The sequence below is a fragment of the Myxocyprinus asiaticus genome, chromosome 3 (assembly GCF_019703515.2).
Source record: "Myxocyprinus asiaticus isolate MX2 ecotype Aquarium Trade chromosome 3, UBuf_Myxa_2, whole genome shotgun sequence".
Classification (NCBI taxonomy): domain Eukaryota; kingdom Metazoa; phylum Chordata; class Actinopteri; order Cypriniformes; family Catostomidae; genus Myxocyprinus; species Myxocyprinus asiaticus.
The window spans coordinates 57375859-57397068 of NC_059346.1; the positions used below are offsets into that span (position 1 = coordinate 57375859).

At 43.7% G+C, this 21210-nt stretch overlaps 7 non-coding genes across 7 annotated transcripts; all 7 read right to left on the bottom strand.

Moving 5' to 3' along the window:
* Nucleotides 1-180: 180 nt before the first annotated feature.
* Nucleotides 181-252, bottom strand: trnap-agg (transfer RNA proline (anticodon AGG)). Its single transcript has one exon. It is a non-coding gene; the product is annotated as a tRNA-Pro (tRNA).
* Nucleotides 253-2499: 2247 nt separating this feature from the next.
* trnap-agg (transfer RNA proline (anticodon AGG)) lies at nucleotides 2500-2571 on the bottom strand. The gene has a single exon. It is a non-coding gene; the product is annotated as a tRNA-Pro (tRNA).
* A 2247-nt stretch (nucleotides 2572-4818) lies between these two features.
* On the bottom strand, nucleotides 4819-4890 carry trnap-agg (transfer RNA proline (anticodon AGG)). Its single transcript has one exon. It is a non-coding gene; the product is annotated as a tRNA-Pro (tRNA).
* A 2254-nt stretch (nucleotides 4891-7144) lies between these two features.
* Nucleotides 7145-7216, bottom strand: trnap-agg (transfer RNA proline (anticodon AGG)). Its single transcript has one exon. It is a non-coding gene; the product is annotated as a tRNA-Pro (tRNA).
* Nucleotides 7217-14354: 7138 nt separating this feature from the next.
* trnap-cgg (transfer RNA proline (anticodon CGG)) lies at nucleotides 14355-14426 on the bottom strand. The gene has a single exon. It is a non-coding gene; the product is annotated as a tRNA-Pro (tRNA).
* Nucleotides 14427-15955: 1529 nt separating this feature from the next.
* trnap-agg (transfer RNA proline (anticodon AGG)) lies at nucleotides 15956-16027 on the bottom strand. The gene has a single exon. It is a non-coding gene; the product is annotated as a tRNA-Pro (tRNA).
* A 2247-nt stretch (nucleotides 16028-18274) lies between these two features.
* Nucleotides 18275-18346, bottom strand: trnap-agg (transfer RNA proline (anticodon AGG)). Its single transcript has one exon. It is a non-coding gene; the product is annotated as a tRNA-Pro (tRNA).
* Nucleotides 18347-21210: the final 2864 nt, after the last annotated feature.

Below are 21210 nucleotides of genomic sequence, written 5' to 3' on the forward strand. Positions count from 1 at the left end.
ATGGGGGATTGAAACTGCAACCCTGGTGTTATTAGGACAATGCTCTAACCAACCATTCAAGACTGAATTCTGGACACAAATTCACACATCATGATGGGTAGTTTGTCATGCTAACAGTAAGAAGACACAAACCATGGGAGGAAGTTTGTAGCGGAAGAAAGAAGTTTGAAGCAAAAGAATGGGCTCGTCCAGGATTTGAACCCGGGACCTCTCGCACCCTAAGCGAGAATCATACCCCTAGACCAACGAGCCACGTTGCATTAGCTGCTCTTCCCTACAAGCTCAAAACAAGTCCCATGACGTTGTGGCACTCAGCATGCCACTCCCACGTCCAGCTATTTCCAGTCATGCAATTACAGCTACTATCTACACGAATGGGAATATAAAGAAATCTTCAAACCTCTCTGGAAAGCAGACATTTCAATAACATGTCAAAACACCAATAAATCCTAACAAAGATGCCAATCTAAAGTTTGCTTCTTTTGTCCAATTTCTCATGAAGCGCTCATTGCACAGTCATCTGCATCTATAGCTTTCTCAAAACACAAGTTTAATATGTTCTGAAGTTTCATTGGGTCACCACTGAAGTTCCTACGTCACCATATCACAATCCTCTTGGGTGCAAACCTACTTGACTACAAAACTCTTTTTTGATACCGGATCACTACCTCGTGATACTTCTTGAACATTGTCTTTCTGATTATTGCAAGGTATTAAGGGTGGGGATGGGTAACTCCTGGATGCACAAATGAGGAACCAAAAAACGATTCAATCAAGGCTTGGTGAAAACATCCCTGTAGGGGAGTTAGCTAAAAATGCAGAGCGTTCGCTTAGCATGCGAGTGGTAGTGGGGTCGATCCTCTCATTCTCCTCCTGGGAGGTTTCCTTCTTATTCCCCCATTCTCTAATGTGACAGACCCGGGCATCAAAATATGAAAGACATCTTATTTAGAATAAGCATGCCTCATTTAAATGTTTTGTTTTGGATATCCGCATTAACAGAAAACTTATTCATAGCCCTTTCTGCAGGTTTCCATAACAAATTCATTTTGAGACCGACGAGATAACAGGCCGGTGTAATATACGGTAAGCAATATGTCAAGTACATTTTTGGAGCGAGTAGGAGGAGGAGAGATTATGGTTAAACATAGTTAAATCAATATACTGATGGTTAAAAAGCAAAGCAACAGTCTCATTTAAAACTCGCCTACATTTTTTTTCATCTATTCATCCTTCAGCCTCTTGTCTGCTTTTGTTGTGGACATAAATAATAGTGAATGCTCTAACTAAAATGCAGTGCAATCAGTGGCACGAGCGAGCAGAAGACAACAGTGGGAAAAGAAAGCGCATGTAGTTTATACAGAACCCGACTGCCATGTAGACTATGCATGTTTCACTATATATAAAAGAGCATGTAAACCTCTTTTCGGAATTAAGGTTTAGCAAGAATATGGACATTGGTTGAAAAATGGTGTGAATTTACAGTAAACGTGATCAATGATTGGATTTGTTATTGATAATGAAAATGAATAACTGATGAGTCTTTGAATAGGATGCATTTTATGGGCCAACACCATTAGCGGCACTCACTTTTATAGAAAAATTTGCCAACCGCACAAGAACATTCCATATGAATGAATGAATATCTTGCGAGTATGCTTTTATTGAATTCTGTCTCACTATTTTAAGATATTTGTGGATGTTCTGTAGGTGGAGTCCATGCAGTCATTCACAAGCCTATGATTTTAAGATGAACTGCGATATATAAAGTGGGATGTATTAAGGAACATTTTTCCGTGCATAGGGACGTTTTATAAATAATCTGCAGGAACACGTAGGAAATTATGCTACATTTACATTTGAGGTCATTTTACGAACATCTTTATAAATGAGGACACTGGCCATCAGACTATGAATGCTTTTCATACAGAAGATTCGGAGGCTAACTGCTTTTGAAAAGCCCTTCTGATTGGGTACTCCACACCTTTGCACAAAAGTTGCAGAAGGTCCCACTTAGATTTGAACTCGGATCGCTGGATTCAGAGTCACCATGGAACCAAGAATTGATTTCATTCAGCACCATGTAGGTGGAGCACATAATTGCTCTGTGGAAAGGGGCAGGATCTGGGCCATTGGCAGCCATGGACTGAAAACAGACAAAAGAGCCATGTGCCAAAGCACAGGACAGAACCAGGTACGTTTAGCACTTCAGAATAACACTTTCCCAACTGAGCTATTTCAGCCTAATTGTTTTGTTTCACTTCTCTGTACAGATTTCTATGATTCCAGTGGGTACGTAAGAGTAGAGCAGAAGATATATTCAGAACAAAACCCTACATGTTCCATATGGGGGATTGAAACTGCAACCCTGGTGTTATTAGGACCATGCTCTAACCAACCATTCAAGACTGAATTCTGGACACAAATTCACAATGGGTAGTTTGTCATGCTAACAGTAAGAAGACACAAGCCATGGGAGGAAGTTTGAAGCGAAAGAACGGGCTCGTCCGGGATTTGAACCCGGGACCTCTCGCACCCTAAGCGAGAATCATACCCCTAGACCAACGAGCCACGTTGCATTAGCTGCTCTTCCCTACAAGCTCAAAACAAGTCCCATGACGTTGTGGCACTCAGCATGCCACTCCCACGTCCAGCTATTTCCAGTCATGCAATTACAGCTACTATCTACACGAATGGGAATATAAAGAAATCTTCAAACCTCTCTGGCAAGCATACATTTCAATAACATGTCAAAACACCAATAAATCCTAACAAAGATGCCAATCTAAAGTTTGCTTCTTTTGTCCCATTTTACATGAAGCGCTCATTGCACAGTCATCTGCATCTATAGCTTTCTCAAAACACAAGTTTAATATGTTCTGAAGTTTCATTGGGTCACCACTGAAGTTCCTACGTCACCATATCACAATCCTCTTGGGTGCAAACCTACTTGACTACAAAACTCTTTTTTGATACCGGATCACTACCTCGTGATACTTCTTGAACATTGTCTTTCTGATTATTGCAAGGTATTAAGGGTGGGGATGGGTAACTCCTGGATGCACAAATGAGGAACCAAAAAACGATTCAATCAAGGCTTGGTGAAAACATCCCTGTAGGGGAGTTAGCTAAAAATGCAGAGCGTTCGCTTAGCATGCGAGTGGTAGTGGGGTCGATCCTCTCATTCTCCTCCTGGGAGGTTTCCTTCTTAGTCCCCCATTCTCTAATGTGACAGACCTGGGCATCAAAATATGAAAGACATCTTATTTAGAATAAGCATGCCTCATTTAAATGTTTTGTTCTGGATATCCGCATTAACAGAAAACTTATTCATAGCCCTTTCTGCAGGTTTCCATAACAAATTCATTTTGAGACCGACGAGATAACAGGCCGGTGTAATATACGGTAAGCAATATGTCAAGTACATTTTTGGAGCGAGGAGGAGGAGGAGAGATTATGGTTAAACATAGTTAAATCAATATACAGATGGTTAAAAAGCAAAGCAACAGTCTCATTTAAAACTCGCCTACATTTTTTTTCATCTATTCATCCTTCAGCCTCTTGTCTGCTTTTGTTGTGGACATAAATAATAGTGAATGCTCTAACTAAAATGCAGTGCAATCAGTGGCACGAGCGAGCAGAAGACAACAGTGGGAAAAGAAAGCGCATGTAGTTTATACAGAACCCGACTGCCATGTAGACTATGCATGTTTCATTATATATAAAAGAGCATGTAAACCTCTTTTCGGAATTAAGGTTTAGCAAGAATATGGACATTGGTTGAAAAATGGTGTGAATTTACAGTAAACGTGATCAATGATTGGATTTGTTATTGATAATGAAAATGAATAACTGATGAGTCTTTGAATAGGATGCATTTTATGGGCCAACACCATTAGCGGCACTCACTTTTATAGAAAAATTTGCCAACCGCACAAGAACATTCCATATGAATGAATGAATATCTTGCGAGTATGCTTTTATTGAATTCTGTCTCACTATTTTAAGATATTTGTGGATGTTCTGTAGGTGGAGTCCATGCAGTCATTCACAAGCCTATGATTTTAAGATGAACTGCGATATATAAAGTGGGATGTATTAAGGAACATTTTTCCGTGCATAGGGACGTTTTATAAATAATCTGCAGGAACACGTAGGAAATTATGCTACATTTACATTTGAGGTCATTTTACGAACATCTTTATAAATGAGGACACTGGCCATCAGACTATGAATGCTTTTCATACAGAAGATTCGGAGGCTAACTGCTTTTGAAAAGCCCTTCTGATTGGGTACTCCACACCTTTGCACAAAAGTTGCAGAAGGTCCCACTTAGATTTGAACTCGGATCGCTGGATTCAGAGTCACCATGGAACCAAGAATTGATTTCATTCAGCACCATGTAGGTGGAGCACATAATTGCTCTGTGGAAAGGGGCAGGATCTGGGCCATTGGCAGCCATGGACTGAAAACAGACAAAAGAGCCATGTGCCAAAGCACAGGACAGAACCAGGTACGTTTAGCACTACAGAATAACACTTTCCCAACTGAGCTATTTCAGCCTAATTGGTTTGTTTCACTTCTCTGTACAGATTTCTATGATTCCAGTGGGTACGTAAGAGTAGAGCAGAAGATATATTCAGAACAAAACCCTACATGTTCCATATGGGGGATTGAAACTGCAACCCTGGTGTTATTAGGACCATGCTCTAACCAACCATTCAAGACTGAATTCTGGACACAAATTCACGATGGGTAGTTTGTCATGCTAACAGTAAGAAGACACAAGCCATGGGAGGAAGTTTGAAGCAAAAGAACGGGCTCGTCCGGGATTTGAACCCGGGACCTCTCGCACCCTAAGCGAGAATCATACCCCTAGACCAACGAGCCACGTTGCATTAGCTGCTCTTCCCTACAAGCTCAAAACAAGTCCCATGACGTTGTGGCACTCAGCATGCCACTCCCACGTCCAGCTATTTCCAGTCATGCAATTACAGCTACTATCTACACGAATGGGAATATAAAGAAATCTTCAAACCTCTCTGGCAAGCATACATTTCAATAACATGTCAAAACACCAATAAATCCTAACAAAGATGCCAATCTAAAGTTTGCTTCTTTTGTCCCATTTCTCATGAAGCGCTCATTGCACAGTCATCTGCATCTATAGCTTTCTCAAAACACAAGTTTAATATGTTCTGAAGTTTCATTGGGTCACCACTGAAGTTCCTACGTCACCATATCACAATCCTCTTGGGTGCAAACCTACTTGACTACAAAACTCTTTTTTGATACCGGATCACTACCTCGTGATACTTCTTGAACATTGTCTTTCTGATTATTGCAAGGTATTAAGGGTGGGGATGGGTAACTCCTGGATGCACAAATGAGGAACCAAAAAACGATTCAATCAAGGCTTGGTGAAAACATCCCTGTAGGGGAGTTAGCTAAAAATGCAGAGCGTTCGCTTAGCATGCGAGTGGTAGTGGGGTCGATCCTCTCATTCTCCTCCTGGGAGGTTTCCTTCTTATTCCCCCATTCTCTAATGTGACAGACCCGGGCATCAAAATATGAAAGACATCTTATTTAGAATAAGCATGCCTCATTTAAATGTTTTGTTTTGGATATCCGCATTAACAGAAAACTTATTCATAGCCCTTTCTGCAGGTTTCCATAACAAATTCATTTTGAGACCGACGAGATAACAGGCCGGTGTAATATACGGTAAGCAATATGTCAAGTACATTTTTGGAGCGAGGAGGAGGAGGAGAGATTATGGTTAAACATAGTTAAATCAATATACAGATGGTTAAAAAGCAAAGCAACAGTCTCATTTAAAACTCGCCTACATTTTTTTTCATCTATTCATCCTTCAGCCTCTTGTCTGCTTTTGTTGTGGACATAAATAATAGTGAATGCTCTAACTAAAATGCAGTGCAATCAGTGGCACGAGCGAGCAGAAGACAACAGTGGGAAAAGAAAGCGCATGTAGTTTATACAGAAGCCGACTGCCATGTAGACTATGCATGTTTCATTATATATAAAAGAGCATGTAAACCTCTTTTCGGAATTAAGGTTTAGCAAGAATATGGACATTGGTTGAAAAATGGTGTGAATTTACAGTAAACGTGATCAATGATTGGATTTGTTATTGATAATGAAAATGAATAACTGATGAGTCTTTGAATAGGATGCATTTTATGGGCCAACACCATTAGCGGCACTCACTTTTATAGAAAAATTTGCCAACCGCACAAGAACATTCCATATGAATGAATGAATATCTTGCGAGTATGCTTTTATTGAATTCTGTCTCACTATTTTAAGATATTTGTGGATGTTCTGTAGGTGGAGTCCATGCAGTCATTCACAAGCCTATGATTTTAAGATGAACTGCGATATATAAAGTGGGATGTATTAAGGAACATTTTTCCGTGCATAGGGACGTTTTATAAATAATCTGCAGGAACACGTAGGAAATTATGCTACATTTACATTTGAGGTCATTTTACGAACATCTTTATAAATGAGGACACTGGCCATCAGACTATGAATGCTTTTCATACAGAAGATTCGGAGGCTAACTGCTTTTGAAAAGCCCTTCTGATTGGGTACTCCACACCTTTGCACAAAAGTTGCAGAAGGTCCCACTTAGATTTGAACTCGGATCGCTGGATTCAGAGTCACCATGGAACCAAGAATTGATTTCATTCAGCACCATGTAGGTGGAGCACATAATTGCTCTGTGGAAAGGGGCAGGATCTGGGCCATTGGCAGCCATGGACTGAAAACAGACAAAAGAGCCATGTGCCAAAGCACAGCACAGAACCAGGTACGTTTAGTACTTCAGAATAACACTTTCCCAACTGAGCTATTTCAGCCTAATTGTTTTGTTTCACTTCTCTGTACAGATTTCTATGATTCCAGTGGGTACGTAAGAGTAGAGCAGATGATATATTCAGAACAAAACCCTACATGTTCCATATGGGGGATTGAAACTGCAACCCTGGTGTTATTAGGACCATGCTCTAACCAACCATTCAAGACTGATTTCTGGACACAAATTCACACATCATGATGGGTAGTTTGTCATGCTAACAGTAAGAAGACACAAACCATGGGAGGAAGTTTGAAGCGAAAGAACGGGCTCGTCCGGGATTTGAACCCGGGACCTCTCGCACCCTAAGCGAGAATCATACCCCTAGACCAACGAGCCACGTTGCTTTAGCTGCTCTTCCCTACAAACTCAAAACAAGTCTCATGACGTTGTGGCACTCAGCATGCCACGCCCACGTCCAGCTATTTCCAGTCATGCAATTACAACGCCTCTAGTGGAGTGCGCCCGGATCCCCAAGTGCACGGCAAGTCCTGAGACTGGTATGCGAGAGAAATGACATCCACAATCCAATGGGCCAACCTCTGCTTTGAGACAGCTTTCCCCTTCTGCTGTCCTCCAAAACAGACAAAAGGCTGCTCCAAGCGTCTAAAGCTCTGCGTGCGGTCCAGGTAGATGTGCAGGGCGTGATCTTGACACAGCAATGACAAGGCCAGGTCTTCCTCCTCTGAAGGGAGTGCTTGCAGGTTCAGCACCTGGTCCCGAAAAGGAGTGGTGGGAACTTTGGGCACGTAACCAGGTCAGGGTCTCAAGATCACATGAGAGTGTGCCGGCCCGAACTCCAGGCATTCACTGGTAACAGAGTGCGCCTGCAGATCCCCCACCCTCTTGATGGAAGTGAGCACCACCAGGAGGGCTGTCTTCAAAGACAGAGTGCTGAGCTCGGCCTGCTCCAGGGGCTCAAACGGGGCTCTCTGTAGAGCAGGTAGGACCACAGAGAGATCCCAAGAGGGGATCAGGCACGGTCTAGGAGGATTCAATCTCCTCGTGCCTTTGAGGAACCTATTGATCAGGTCACGCTGTCGCGAGGGACCAGTGTATCGTGGTGAGCTGCTATGCAGCCACGTACACTTTCAGGGTAGAGGGAGACAGCCGTCTCTCCAGCACTTCCTGAAGAAAAGACAGCACAGACCCGACGGCGCATCTCTGTGGGTCTTCCCCATGGGAAGAACACCAGTTAGCGAAAAGACGCCACTTCAAGGCATACAGCCACCTCGTAGAGTGGGGCCTGGCCTGAGTGACCTGCTAGGTCTTACGCGTCCCATCCAGGAGCCAGACGTGGAGATTTCAGAGGTCTGGCCGCAGGTTCTTGAGTGTACCTTGCCCCTGAGTGAGAAGATCCTGCCTCAGGGGAATGCGCCAGAGAGGTGCTACTGTCAGGAGCGTCAGATCCGAGAACCAAGTCCGGTTGGGCCAGTATGCTGCAATGAACAGGACTTGCTGCTCGTCCTCCCTGACTTTGCACAGAGTCTGTGCAATGAGACTCACAAGAGGAAACGCATACTTGCATAGCCCCCGAGGCCAGCTGTGCGCCAAGGCAATTGTGCCGAGGAGTACCACATGGAACAGTGAGAGGGGTCTTGGGAGGTGAACAGGTCTACCTGTGCCTCCCCGAATCTCTCCCAAATCAGCTGGACTACATGGGGGTGGAGTCTCCACTCCCCGCGGAGTATTACCTGCCGTAAGAGCGCGTCCGCTGCACGGTTGAGGGCGCCCAGAAGGTGAGTGGCTCGCAGAGACTTCAAGGTCTGCTGACTCCAAAGGAGGAGGCGGCGGCCGAGTTGCGACATGCGACGTGAGCGTATGCCGCATTGTCAGTTTATGTATGCTACGGTCGCCGTGTTGTCAGTTCGGACCAACACATGCTTGCCCTGAATCAATGGCCGGAGCCTCCTCAGGGCCAGCAATACTGCCAGCAACTCGAAGCAGTTGATGTGCCATTGGAGTCGGGGCCCCATCCAGAGCCCCGACACTGCCTGCCTGTTGCACACGACGCCCCAGCCCGAGTTCGAGGCATCCGTTGTGACCATGATGCACCTTGAGACCTGCTCAAGGGGAACACCTGCCTGTAGAAATGCCAGGTCTGACCAAGGGCTGAAAGTCTGACGGCACTGTGGTGTGATGGTCACACACCGAGTGCCGTGGTGCCATGCCCACCTCGGGACTCGAGTCTGTAGCCAGTGCTGAAGCGGTCTCATATGCATCAACCCGAGGGGGAGAACTGCCGTCGAGGATGCCATGTGCCCCAGGAGCCTCTGAAATTGTTTCACTGGCGCCGCTACCTTCTGCCTGAAGGTCTTCACGTTAGGTCGTAAGACGTGCCCTGAGAGAAAAGAGATGCTCTGCACAGGAGAGAGCTTGCTCTTTTCCCAGTTGACCTGAAGCCCGAGTTGGTCGAGGTGCTGAAGCAAAAGATCCCTGTGTGCACACAATAGATCTCATGAGTGAGCTAGGATTAGCCAGATGTCGAGATAATTGTGAATGCGTATGCCCTTCTCCCTTAGCGGGGCCAGGGCAGCCTCTGTGACCTTGGTAAAGACGTGACGGGACAGTGACAGACCGAAGGGGAGGACCTTGTACTGGTATGCTCGTCCCTCGAAAGCAAACCGAAGAAAGGGTCTGTGTCGAGGAAGGATCGATACGTGAAAGTATGCGTCCTTCAGGTCGATGGCCAAACCAATCCTGAAGTTGTACTGACTCCAGGGTACATTTCTGCATTAACATCCTGAACGGAAGCCTGTGTAAGTCCTTTAGGGCACGCAGGTCCAAGATTGGGCGCAACCTTCCCCCTCTCTTGGGCATGATAAAATAAGGGCTGAAGAAGCCCTTGCGCAACTCGACTACGGGGATTGGCTCTTTTGCTCCCTTCACTAGAAGGGTGGCAACTTCCGCCCGAAGGAAGGAGGCACCCTGGCCATGCACCGTAGTGGAGAGGACGCCACTGAACCGGGGCTGGCGTCTGGCGAACTGGATCACGTAGCCGAGGCAAATCATCCTGATGAGCCACTGTGAGGGGCTGGAGAGCTCTAACCAGGCCTCCAGCCTCCTTGACAGCAGCACCAGGGGGACAACTGGACTTACCGTGCCTGGGCAGGGTGGCTCTCGGAAAGGCAGAGCAGGCGCCCCATGCTCCGCAAGCCCGCAACAGTGGCCTGTGACTGGGGTGAGCAAGCGGCCCCAAAGACCAGCACACTTACCTGTCCGCCGGATGTCTCTTGAGAGAGATTAAGGGAACGGGAAGTACTCGCATTCGCCTGATTGACCAGAAAGACTTCCAGCGCCTGGCCGTTGCAAGTGCGCTGGCCTAGGAAATGAGGAAACTGCTCTTTTATTGACCATGTGGGTGCCGAGGCCCAGAGGGCACTCGGCGATGTCATACTCACCACACGCTGGCCCAGGGGCGATGGTGGGGCTGGAGAGATGTCCCGGGCCAGACCGGTCAGGAGTGGTCGCCTCATCCCTGGGCGGGCCATGTCAGCACCACCTCGAAGCCCATCTGGGGTTTTTGGGGGCCGGCTGATGGGCAGGTGGAGCCGATCTGAGGCCGGCTTGCAGGCTCAGATGGTACAGGAGCCGGCACCGCAGGGGAATGACTCTGGCAAGAAGCAGACCTCGGTGCGATGAAGGCGGCTGGGTCGCGCCGCAGCAGGATGTGTTTAATTGCCTCGGTCTACTTTCTCACTGTTGAGAACTGATGGGCGAAATCCTCGACGGTGTTGCCAAAAAGCCCCCTTTGGGAGATGGGCACATCAAGAAAGCGGACTTTCTCGGCGTCACGCGTGTCCGCAAGGTTGAGCCACAGGTGCCGCTCTTGGACCACAAGCGTGGACATCGTCCGCCCCAGGACGTGAGAGGGGAGAGATAATGGCCACATCCAGTAGTGCAAATGCGGAAGGACATCTTTAAAAAGACGCCAAGCGTTTGTGTGAGCTCCTTTAGAGGGAAATATACTCTTCCTAATATACTCTATACTCAGAGCGACATCATTCCACCCACTCTGAGCCGCTAGTGTCTTGAACAGAACTGCATAACCTGCTGCTGATCGATGACCCTGGGGTAGATAAAGTAGCTGAACAGAGATATCTTGACCGCCCGCTGGATACTCGAAGACTTCGTGGATTTGTTGAACGAAGTAATCAAATGAAACCTGGATTTGAGTATCTTTATCCCAGACAGCGGCGGCCCAATCGAGAGCTTTGTCGGTAAGCAGTGACATCAAAAAAAGAACATTTCCTGGCATCTTGATCAAATGATTCAGGCTGATTTTGAAAAAAATACCTTACATTGTCGTAAAAAACCCCGGCATTTTTCAGCAGAACCATCAAACTTATCAGGGAGAGCAAAGCATACCGGGTTAGCATGGGGAGTTGGCAGTGAGTGAATGTATTGTGTCAAACATTCGTTGGCAGCTCGTAGTTTGTTCAGCTGGTCTTGGTAACCCCTTAATACCTTGCACTAGTGTGCGAATGCAGCCTGGAGCTGTGAAACTTCTGCTGGATCCATGGTAGGCAAAGTATTCTGTAATGAACTGGCCATGGAGACGGTGTTAGGATCCATGTGCTGGAATTTTATTTGAACACAAGCAAACAATCCAAATTAGCAGGCAAATAGAGATAGTCATTATGCAGGCAGTATAATCCAACAAACCAAAAGACAGTCCAACAAGGCAAACAAAACAAAGGGGTATCCAAAAAGCAGAAAATCCAGGAATCAGGCAAAGGTCATAACGAATAAACAATCAGAAATGGCAATGGAAAAACACTCAGTAAAGCAGAGTAAGCTGACAATACTTCACAATGTGACGGTGGAAACAGCATGGTATTTATATAGTTCAGACAGGAAGTAACCAATGAAGAAATGGTACAGAGTTAATATTCAGGAGAGGGCTCCCTCTGGTGGTTGGTAGGAGGGGTAACAACCTCAGATGTTACAAAAATGATGTGAATTGACAATAATGTTAGATACATTGATATGAAGGGGAGGTTCAACAAGCTTTCCTCATCATGATTAAAGATTTTATATATTCAGAGGGCAATTTGAAGTTAAGTGTTTATAATAAAGAGAAGAGATTCAGTTGAACATTCATCTGAAAGAATAAATGTAGGTTCAAAGACTATCTAGAGACTATTATTTTCTCCATGTTTAAGCAGTTGTTGATGGTTCCATTGGCTGTGACGGTTCTCAGGTGATACTCCCTGAAACAAAAGAAAATATCTGTTTACAGATACCAAATTATTAAGGATTGGCCAATAGGACTGAGTGGTATCGAGACCAGTGTCAAGAGGTGATGACCCAGTGATGGGTAAGACTCTCCAATGGCAAGAAGGGGGGCAACCTAAGGCAGGGCATCACTGCCCTGAAAGCCTGCCCCATAAAGGGGTGAGATGGGTTTAAGGGAGTGGATGGATGCTTTTAATTCGGAAGCATCAAAAGGGAGGTCTAGAAGAAACCTGCCCGAAAATTGTGAGTTCCACTCAACCCGACTGTATTTTAATAACCGCTTTACGAAAACAACTTATCACAGTGTTAAATACCAAGCATTCTGTCGCTGTGCCATCAGGGGATCATACCCTGTGTAGAAGATTAATTATAGATTTTGGGGTTAAAGTTTTGAGAACCGTTGCAGACAAAGGAGTGCCTGACTTATTAAAGAAGTATTAAACCTGGGAATATTGGTATGATGAAGAATTAAGATTGGAAAATGATTTATTACTTTTTACTTATGTTTTATTGAACTCATGTACATTTTAATATTAATGAAGAATGGAAAAAGAAAACATGGTGGTGACTAATGATTAACAGTGCTTGTCTTGTTTGTTTATAAATTTAAATAGAATTGTTTAAAAAATGGGGTGCATGGTTGGCTAAAATTGGTATAATGATTGAAACAACAATCCTTGTGGGAGGAATAATATTCTGTTGTGTGTTACCATTGATAAAATCATTCTTGATCCGAGCAACAGTGAAGCAGATGACATTGATCAATGTGAATGATCCAATGCAATGACAACTACCCTGGATGGACAAAAAGACCAAATTGGGAGGAAATTGATTCCTCCAATGAATATATATGATGAGCCATGCCCCGGGATAAAAGTGCTAGCCTAACCTCTCCCCGGAGGTGACCCTCTATGATGCGCAAAGTATCTGGGTTGAAGATATCTACACTACAAAACATAACTCTTAATATTATGATGAATATATTGTTTTATGTTTGATGTACTCTACATTACTGAGACAACCACAGGCAAGACTGAACCAATTGCACGCTCATGCTTATAACATGATCATATGTTTCATTTATTGAATGAAGGTATAAGGAGACAGAATCTTTTTACTCCGTTCTTAATCAAATTTGAATGTGTTCTGCAATCTCCACTGGAGTGCAGTTGCATAATCTGGTCATTGGTAATGAAGCTGTGTGACTTAACTTAGTCACTAGATAGCATGACTGAGGCGACTGAATTATGAAACTGCACTCTGGGTAAAAAGTGAAGGTGGGACTTATGTAAGTCCCACAGGAGGGATAATGTAGAATATTTTTATAAAGTTGAGTATAAATTAATAAATTATAATCAATGTAAATATAGCCATTTTATTCTACAATTGTTTCTGGTGGTCAAACATGTGACTGGCTGTGTCTGTGAAATGTGGGGCCCCTCGCATATGGTAAACTGAGTCTCCTGTGTTAACGCAAAGAAAATATGGTGAAGTCTCCCCAAAGTGGGTCCAGTGACACATATGGAATGTATTAGCCACTCCTTGGTAGATCATATATATTTAAACGGGGGTAAACCCATTTTTCGGGAGTTGTTCTGGGAGCAACTCTGCTTTATTATCTCTGATAATGAAGTCTATCTTCTTGCATCAAAACCCCAAGACTTCAAGAGTGATGCTTCACAGAGGTGGCAGAAGCCACTACAGTTTCCATAATAAATTCATTTTGAGACCGACGAGATAACAGGCCGGTGTAATATAGGGTATGCAATATGTCAAGTACATTTTTGGAGCGAGGAGGAGGAGGAGAGATTATTGTTAAACATAGTTAAATCAATATACAGATTAAGCCATTGGCAGCCATGTACTGAAAACAGACAAAAGAGCCATGTGCCAAAACACAGGACAGAACCAGGTACGTTTAGCACTTCAGAAAAATACTTTCCCAACTGAGCTATTTCAGCCTAATCATTTAGTTTCACTTCTCTGTACAGTTTCCATGATACCAGTGGGCACATGAGAGTAGAGCAGAAGATATATTTAGAACAAAATTCTTTGTGGTCCATATGGAGGATTGAAAGGGCAACCATGGTGCTGTTATTAGCACAATGCTCTAACCAAATGAGATAACTAGCCATTCAGGACTGTTCTCTGGGCACAGATTCACACAACATGATGGGTAGTTTGTCATGCTAACTGCAAGAACACACAAATCATGGGAGGGAGTTTGAAAGGAACGAATGGGCTCGTCCGGGATTTGAACCCGGGACCTCTCACACCCGAAGCGAGAATCATACCCCTAGACCAACGAGCCACGTTGCATTAGCTGCTCTTCCCTACAAGCTCAAAACAAGTCTCATGACGTTGCGGCACTCACGCCCATGTCCAGCTATTTCCAGTCATGCAATTACAGCTACTATCTACACGAATGGGAATATAAAGAAATCTTCAAACCTCTCTGGAAAGCATACATTTCAATAACATGTCAAAACACCAATAAATCCTAACAAAGATGCCAATCTAAAGTTTGCTTCTTTTGTCCCATTTCTCATGAAGCGCTCATTGCACAGTCATCTGCATCTATAGCTTTCTCAACCCGACTGCCACATAAATAATAGTGAATGCTCTAACTAAAATGCAGTGCAATCAGTGGCAAGAGCGAGCAGAAGACAACAGTGGGAAAAGAAAGTGCATGTAGTTTATACAGAACCCGACTGCCATGTAGACTATGCATATTTCATTATATATAAAAGAGCATGTAAACCTCTTTTCGGAATTAAGGTTTAGCAAGAATATGGACATTGGTTGAAAAATGGTGTGAATTTACAGTAAACGTGATCAATGATTGGATTTGTTATTGATAATGAAAATGAATAACTGATGAGTCTTTGAATAGGATGCATTTTATGGGCCAACACCATTAGCGGCACTCACTTTTATAGAAAAATTTGCCAACCGCACAAGAACATTCCATATGAATGAATGAATATCTTGCGAGTATGCTTTTATTGAATTCTGTCTCACTATTTTAAGATATTTGTGGATGTTCTGTAGGTGGAGTCCATGCAGTCATTCACAAGCCTATGATTTTAAGATGAACTGCGATATATAAAGTGGGATGTATTAAGGAACATTTTTCCGTGCATAGGGACGTTTTATAAATAATCTGCAGGAACACGTAGGAAATTATGCTACATTTACATTTGAGGTCATTTTACGAACATCTTTATAAATGAGGACACTGGCCATCAGACTATGAATGCTTTTCATACAGAAGATTCGGAGGCTAACTGCTTTTGAAAAGCCCTTCTGATTGGGTACTCCACACCTTTGCACAAAAGTTGCAGAAGGTCCCACTTAGATTTGAACTCGGATCGCTGGATTCAGAGTCACCATGGAACCAAGAATTGATTTCATTCAGCACCATGTAGGTGGAGCACATAATTGCTCTGTGGAAAGGGGCAGGATCTGGGCCATTGGCAGCCATGGACTGAAAACAGACAAAAGAGCCATGTGCCAAAGCACAGGACAGAACCAGGTACGTTTAGCACTTCAGAATAACACTTTCCCAACTGAGCTATTTCAGCCTAATTGTTTTGTTTCACTTCTCTGTACAGATTTCTATGATTCCAGTGGGTACGTAAGAGTAGAGCAGAAGATATATTCAGAACAAAACCCTACATGTTCCATATGGGGGATTGAAACTGCAACCCTGGTGTTATTAGGACCATGCTCTAACCAACCATTCAAGACTGAATTCTGGACACAAATTCACAATGGGTAGTTTGTCATGCTAACAGTAAGAAGACACAAGCAATGGGAGGAAGTTTGAAGCGAAAGAACGGGCTCGTCCGGGATTTGAACCCGGGACCGCTCGCACCCTAAGCGAGAATCATACCCCTAGACCAACGAGCCACGTTGCATTAGCTGCTCTACCCTACAAGCTCAAAACAAGTCCCATGACGTTGTGGCACTCAGCATGCCACTCCCACGTCCAGCTATTTCCAGTCATGCAATTACAGCTACTATCTACACGAATGGGAATATAAAGAAATCTTCAAACCTCTCTGGCAAGCATACATTTCAATAACATGTCAAAACACCAATAAATCCTAACAAAGATGCCAATCTAAAGTTTGCTTCTTTTGTCCCATTTCTCATGAAGCGCTCATTGCACAGTCATCTGCATCTATAGCTTTCTCAAAACACAAGTTTAATATGTTCTGAAGTTTCATTGGGTCACCACTGAAGTTCCTACGTCACCATATCACAATCCTCTTGGGTGCAAACCTACTTGACTACAAAACTCATTTTTGATACCGGATCACTACCTCGTGATACTTCTTGAACATTGTCTTTCTGATTATTGCAAGGTATTAAGGGTGGGGATGGGTAACTCCTGGATGCACAAATGAGGAACCAAAAAACGATTCAATCAAGGCTTGGTGAAAACATCCCTGTAGGGGAGTTAGCTAAAAATGCAGAGCGTTCGCTTAGCATGCGAGTGGTAGTGGGGTCGATCCTCTCATTCTCCTCCTGGGAGGTTTCCTTCTTAGTCCCCCATTCTCTAATGTGACAGACCTGGGCATCAAAATATGAAAGACATCTTATTTAGAATAAGCATGCCTCATTTAAATGTTTTGTTTTGGATATCCGCATTAACAGAAAACTTATTCATAGCCCTTTCTGCAGGTTTCCATAACAAATTCATTTTGAGACCGACGAGATAACAGGCCGGTGTAATATACGGTAAGCAATATGTCAAGTACATTTTTGGAGCGAGGAGGAGGAGGAGAGATTATGGTTAAACATAGTTAAATCAATATACAGATGGTTAAAAAGCAAAGCAGCAGTCTCATTTAAAACTCGCCTACATTTTTTTTCATCTATTCATCCTTCAGCCTCTTGTCTGCTTTTGTTGTGGACATAAATAATAGTGAATGCTCTAACTAAAATGCAGTGCAATCAGTGGCACGAGCGAGCAGAAGACAACAGTGGAAAAAGAAAGCGCATGTAGTTTATACAGAAGCCGACTGCCATGTAGACTATGCATGTTTCATTATATATAAAAGAGCATGTAAACCTCTTTTCGGAATTAAGGTTTAGCAAGAATATGGACATTGGTTGAAAAATGGTGTGAATTTACAGTAAACGTGATCAATGATTGGATTTGTTATTGATAATGAAAATGAATAACTGATGAGTCTTTGAATAGGATGCATTTTATGGGCCAACACCATTAGCGGCACTCACTTTTATAGAAAAATTTGCCAACCGCACAAGAACATTCCATATGAATGAATGAATATCTTGCGAGTATGCTTTTATTGAATTCTGTCTCACTATTTTAAGATATTTGTGGATGTTCTGTAGGTGGAGTCCATGCAGTCATTCACAAGCCTATGATTTTAAGATGAACTGCGATATATAAAGTGGGATGTATTAAGGAACATTTTTCCGTGCATAGGGACGTTTTATAAATAATCTGCAGGAACACGTAGGAAATTATGCTACATTTACATTTGAGGTCATTTTACGAACATCTTTATAAATGAGGACACTGGCCATCAGACTATGAATGCTTTTCATACAGAAGATTCGGAGGCTAACTGCTTTTGAAAAGCCCTTCTGATTGGGTACTCCACACCTTTGCACAAAAGTTGCAGAAGGTCCCACTTAGATTTGAACTCGGATCGCTGGATTCAGAGTCACCATGGAACCAAGAATTGATTTCATTCAGCACCATGTAGGTGGAGCACATAATTGCTCTGTGGAAAGGGGCAGGATCTGGGCCATTGGCAGCCATGGACTGAAAACAGACAAAAGAGCCATGTGCCAAAGCACAGGACAGAACCAGGTACGTTTAGCACTTCAGAATAACACTTTCCCAACTGAGCTATTTCAGCCTAATTGTTTTGTTTCACTTCTCTGTACAGATTTCTATGATTCCAGTGGGTACGTAAGAGTAGAGCAGAAGATATATTCAGAACAAAACCCTACATGTTCCATATGGGGGATTGAAACTGCAACCCTGGTGTTATTAGGACCATGCTCTAACCAACCATTCAAGACTGAATTCTGGACACAAATTCACCATGGGTAGTTTGTCATGCTAACAGTAAGAAGACACAAGCAATGGGAGGAAGTTTGAAGCGAAAGAACGGGCTCGTCAGGGATTTGAACCCGGGACCGCTCGCACCCTAAGCGAGAATCATACCCCTAGACCAACGAGCCACGTTGCATTAGCTGCTCTTCCCTACAAGCTCAAAACAAGTCCCATGACGTTGTGGCACTCAGCATGCCACTCCCACGTCCAGCTATTTCCAGTCATGCAATTACAGCTACTATCTACACGAATGGGAATATAAAGAAATCTTCAAACCTCTCTGGCAAGCATACATTTCAATAACATGTCAAAACACCAATAAATCCTAACAAAGATGCCAATCTAAAGTTTGCTTCTTTTGTCCCATTTCTCATGAAGCGCTCATTGCACAGTCATCTGCATCTATAGCTTTCTCAAAACACAAGTTTAATATGTTCTGAAGTTTCATTGGGTCACCACTGAAGTTCCTACGTCACCATATCACAATCCTCTTGGGTGCAAACCTACTTGACTACAAAACTCTTTTTTGATACCGGATCACTACCTCGTGATACTTCTTGAACATTGTCTTTCTGATTATTGCAAGGTATTAAGGGTGGGGATGGGTAACTCCTGGATGCACAAATGAGGAACCAAAAAACGATTCAATCAAGGCTTGGTGAAAACATCCCTGTAGGGGAGTTAGCTAAAAATGCAGAGCGTTCGCTTAGCATGCGAGTGGTAGTGGGGTCGATCCTCTCATTCTCCTCCTGGGAGGTTTCCTTCTTAGTCCCCCATTCTCTAATGTGACAGACCTGGGCATCAAAATATGAAAGACATCTTATTTAGAATAAGCATGCCTCATTTAAATGTTTTGTTTTGGATATCCGCATTAACAGAAAACTTATTCATAGCCCTTTCTGCAGGTTTCCATAACAAATTCATTTTGAATCTGTCGGCTGCCGAAGCGCCCAGGGGAAACACAGCACTCAACCATGTGAGGGTGACCACTGATATGCGCCGTAAAGAGTGAGAGGACGAACACACATGCTTTCGGCTCTGAAGAAAAAATCTGAATTAGTGGTGCACGCCATCTCCTTTTATACCCGTATTTCCGCGGCGGAGAGTGGCATGCAAATTCCACTCGCCAATTTTCATTGGCCTTTTCTGTTTTAAGCAAAGGTGATTGGGGCTCTTAAGACTGAACCCCTAGTGTCTCTCACTACATCGACACAACGTCAAGTGAGTGACAAACGGATTTGTGTGATTTAGAAAATAACTTAAATGTAAAATAATTACTAATGTGATTACTTTTTTATATTTAGTAATCATAAAAGTAATCTGATTGCATGTTTGATAAGTAATTAGTAATTTGTAGTGGATTAGTTATTTTGACCAATTTACCCAACACTGTTGCCTTTACTGGCAGCGATAACTAGTAGTAACTATTGCCAAGTGTTGCTGTATATGGAGAAATACTGTAAGGTCAGTACTGAGTTAGTCTCACATAGTCAGACTTTTTATTGCAAAAGGTCTGGGCTTCATTTCCCAAAAGCATTGTTAGCCTAAGTATATATCAACAAATCATCTTAGAATTATGGGCCCAAAACAACCGTAATTTATGTAGTACTTGAAAATCGTCATACACTGATAAGCCAAACATTATGACCACCTGCCTAATATGCTGTTGGTCCTCCACGTGCTGCCAAAGCAGTGCCGACCAGCCGAGGCATGGACTCTACAAGACCCTTGAAGGTGTCCTGTGGTATCTGGCACCAAGACATTTCAAGTCCTGAAAATTGCGAGGTGGAGCCGTCGTGGATCGGACTTGTTGGTCCATCACATCCCACAGATGCTCAATCGGATTGAGGCCAGGGCAATACCATGAACTCCTTATCATGTTCCTCAAACCATTCCCAAACAATGTGTGCAGATTGGATTTACTTTTCTGAAAGAGGCCACTGCCATCAGGGAATACAATTGCCATGAAGGGGTGTGCCTGGTCTGCAAAGATGTTTAGGTAGGTGGCACGTGTCAAATTAACGTCCACATAAATGGCCGGACCCAGGGTTTCCAAGCAGAACATTACCCAGAGCATCACACTCCTTCCACCGCCTGTCATCTTCCCATAGTGCATCCTGGTGCCATCACTTCCCCTAGGTAAATGGCGCACACGTACATGGCTGTCCACGTGATGCAAAAGAAAACGGGACTCATTGGACCAGGCAACCTTCTTCTACTGCTCCAAGGTCCAGTTCCGACGCTCATGTGCCCATTGTAGGCGCTTTTGAAGGTGGACAGGGGTCATCACGGGCACTCTGCGGCTTCGCAGTCCCATAAGCAGATGGGTGCAATACACTGTGTGTTGTGACACATTCCTCCCATAAACATCATTAAAATTTTCTGTGACTTGTGCCACAATAGACTTTCTGTTGGTTCAGACCAGATGGTATAGCCTTCATTGCTCTCGCCCATCGATGACCCTTGGGTGCCCAACACCCTGTCTCCAGTTTGTGGTTTATCCTTCCTTGGACCACTGTCAGTAGGTACTCAACACTGCTGACCGGGAGCACCCCACAAGCCTAGCCACTTCAGAGATGCTCTGACCCAGTCGTCTGGCCATAACAATTTGGCCCTTGTCAAAGTCGCTCAGGTCTTTACTCCTGCCCATTTCTCCTGCATTCAACACGTTGACTACGAGAACTGATTGTTCGCTTACAATCTAATCTATACAGATCTTGACACGTGGCCTTGTTAGGAGATGATCAACATTATTCACTTCACCTTTGAGTAGTCATAATATTTTGGCTCATCAGTGTAGATCTACAAGAGGCCTGGAGTAATCATAGAGCACTTAAAAGCATCTTAAAGGTGCTGTAAGCGATTTTAGCCATTCTAGCATTTCGACAAACTGAGTTGGATTAGCCACGCCCCCCTTTCCAAAACCCCACACTCCAAAGATACCAAATGAGCTTTATTGACACTGACACAAGCATAAATGTTTGTCAAAAAC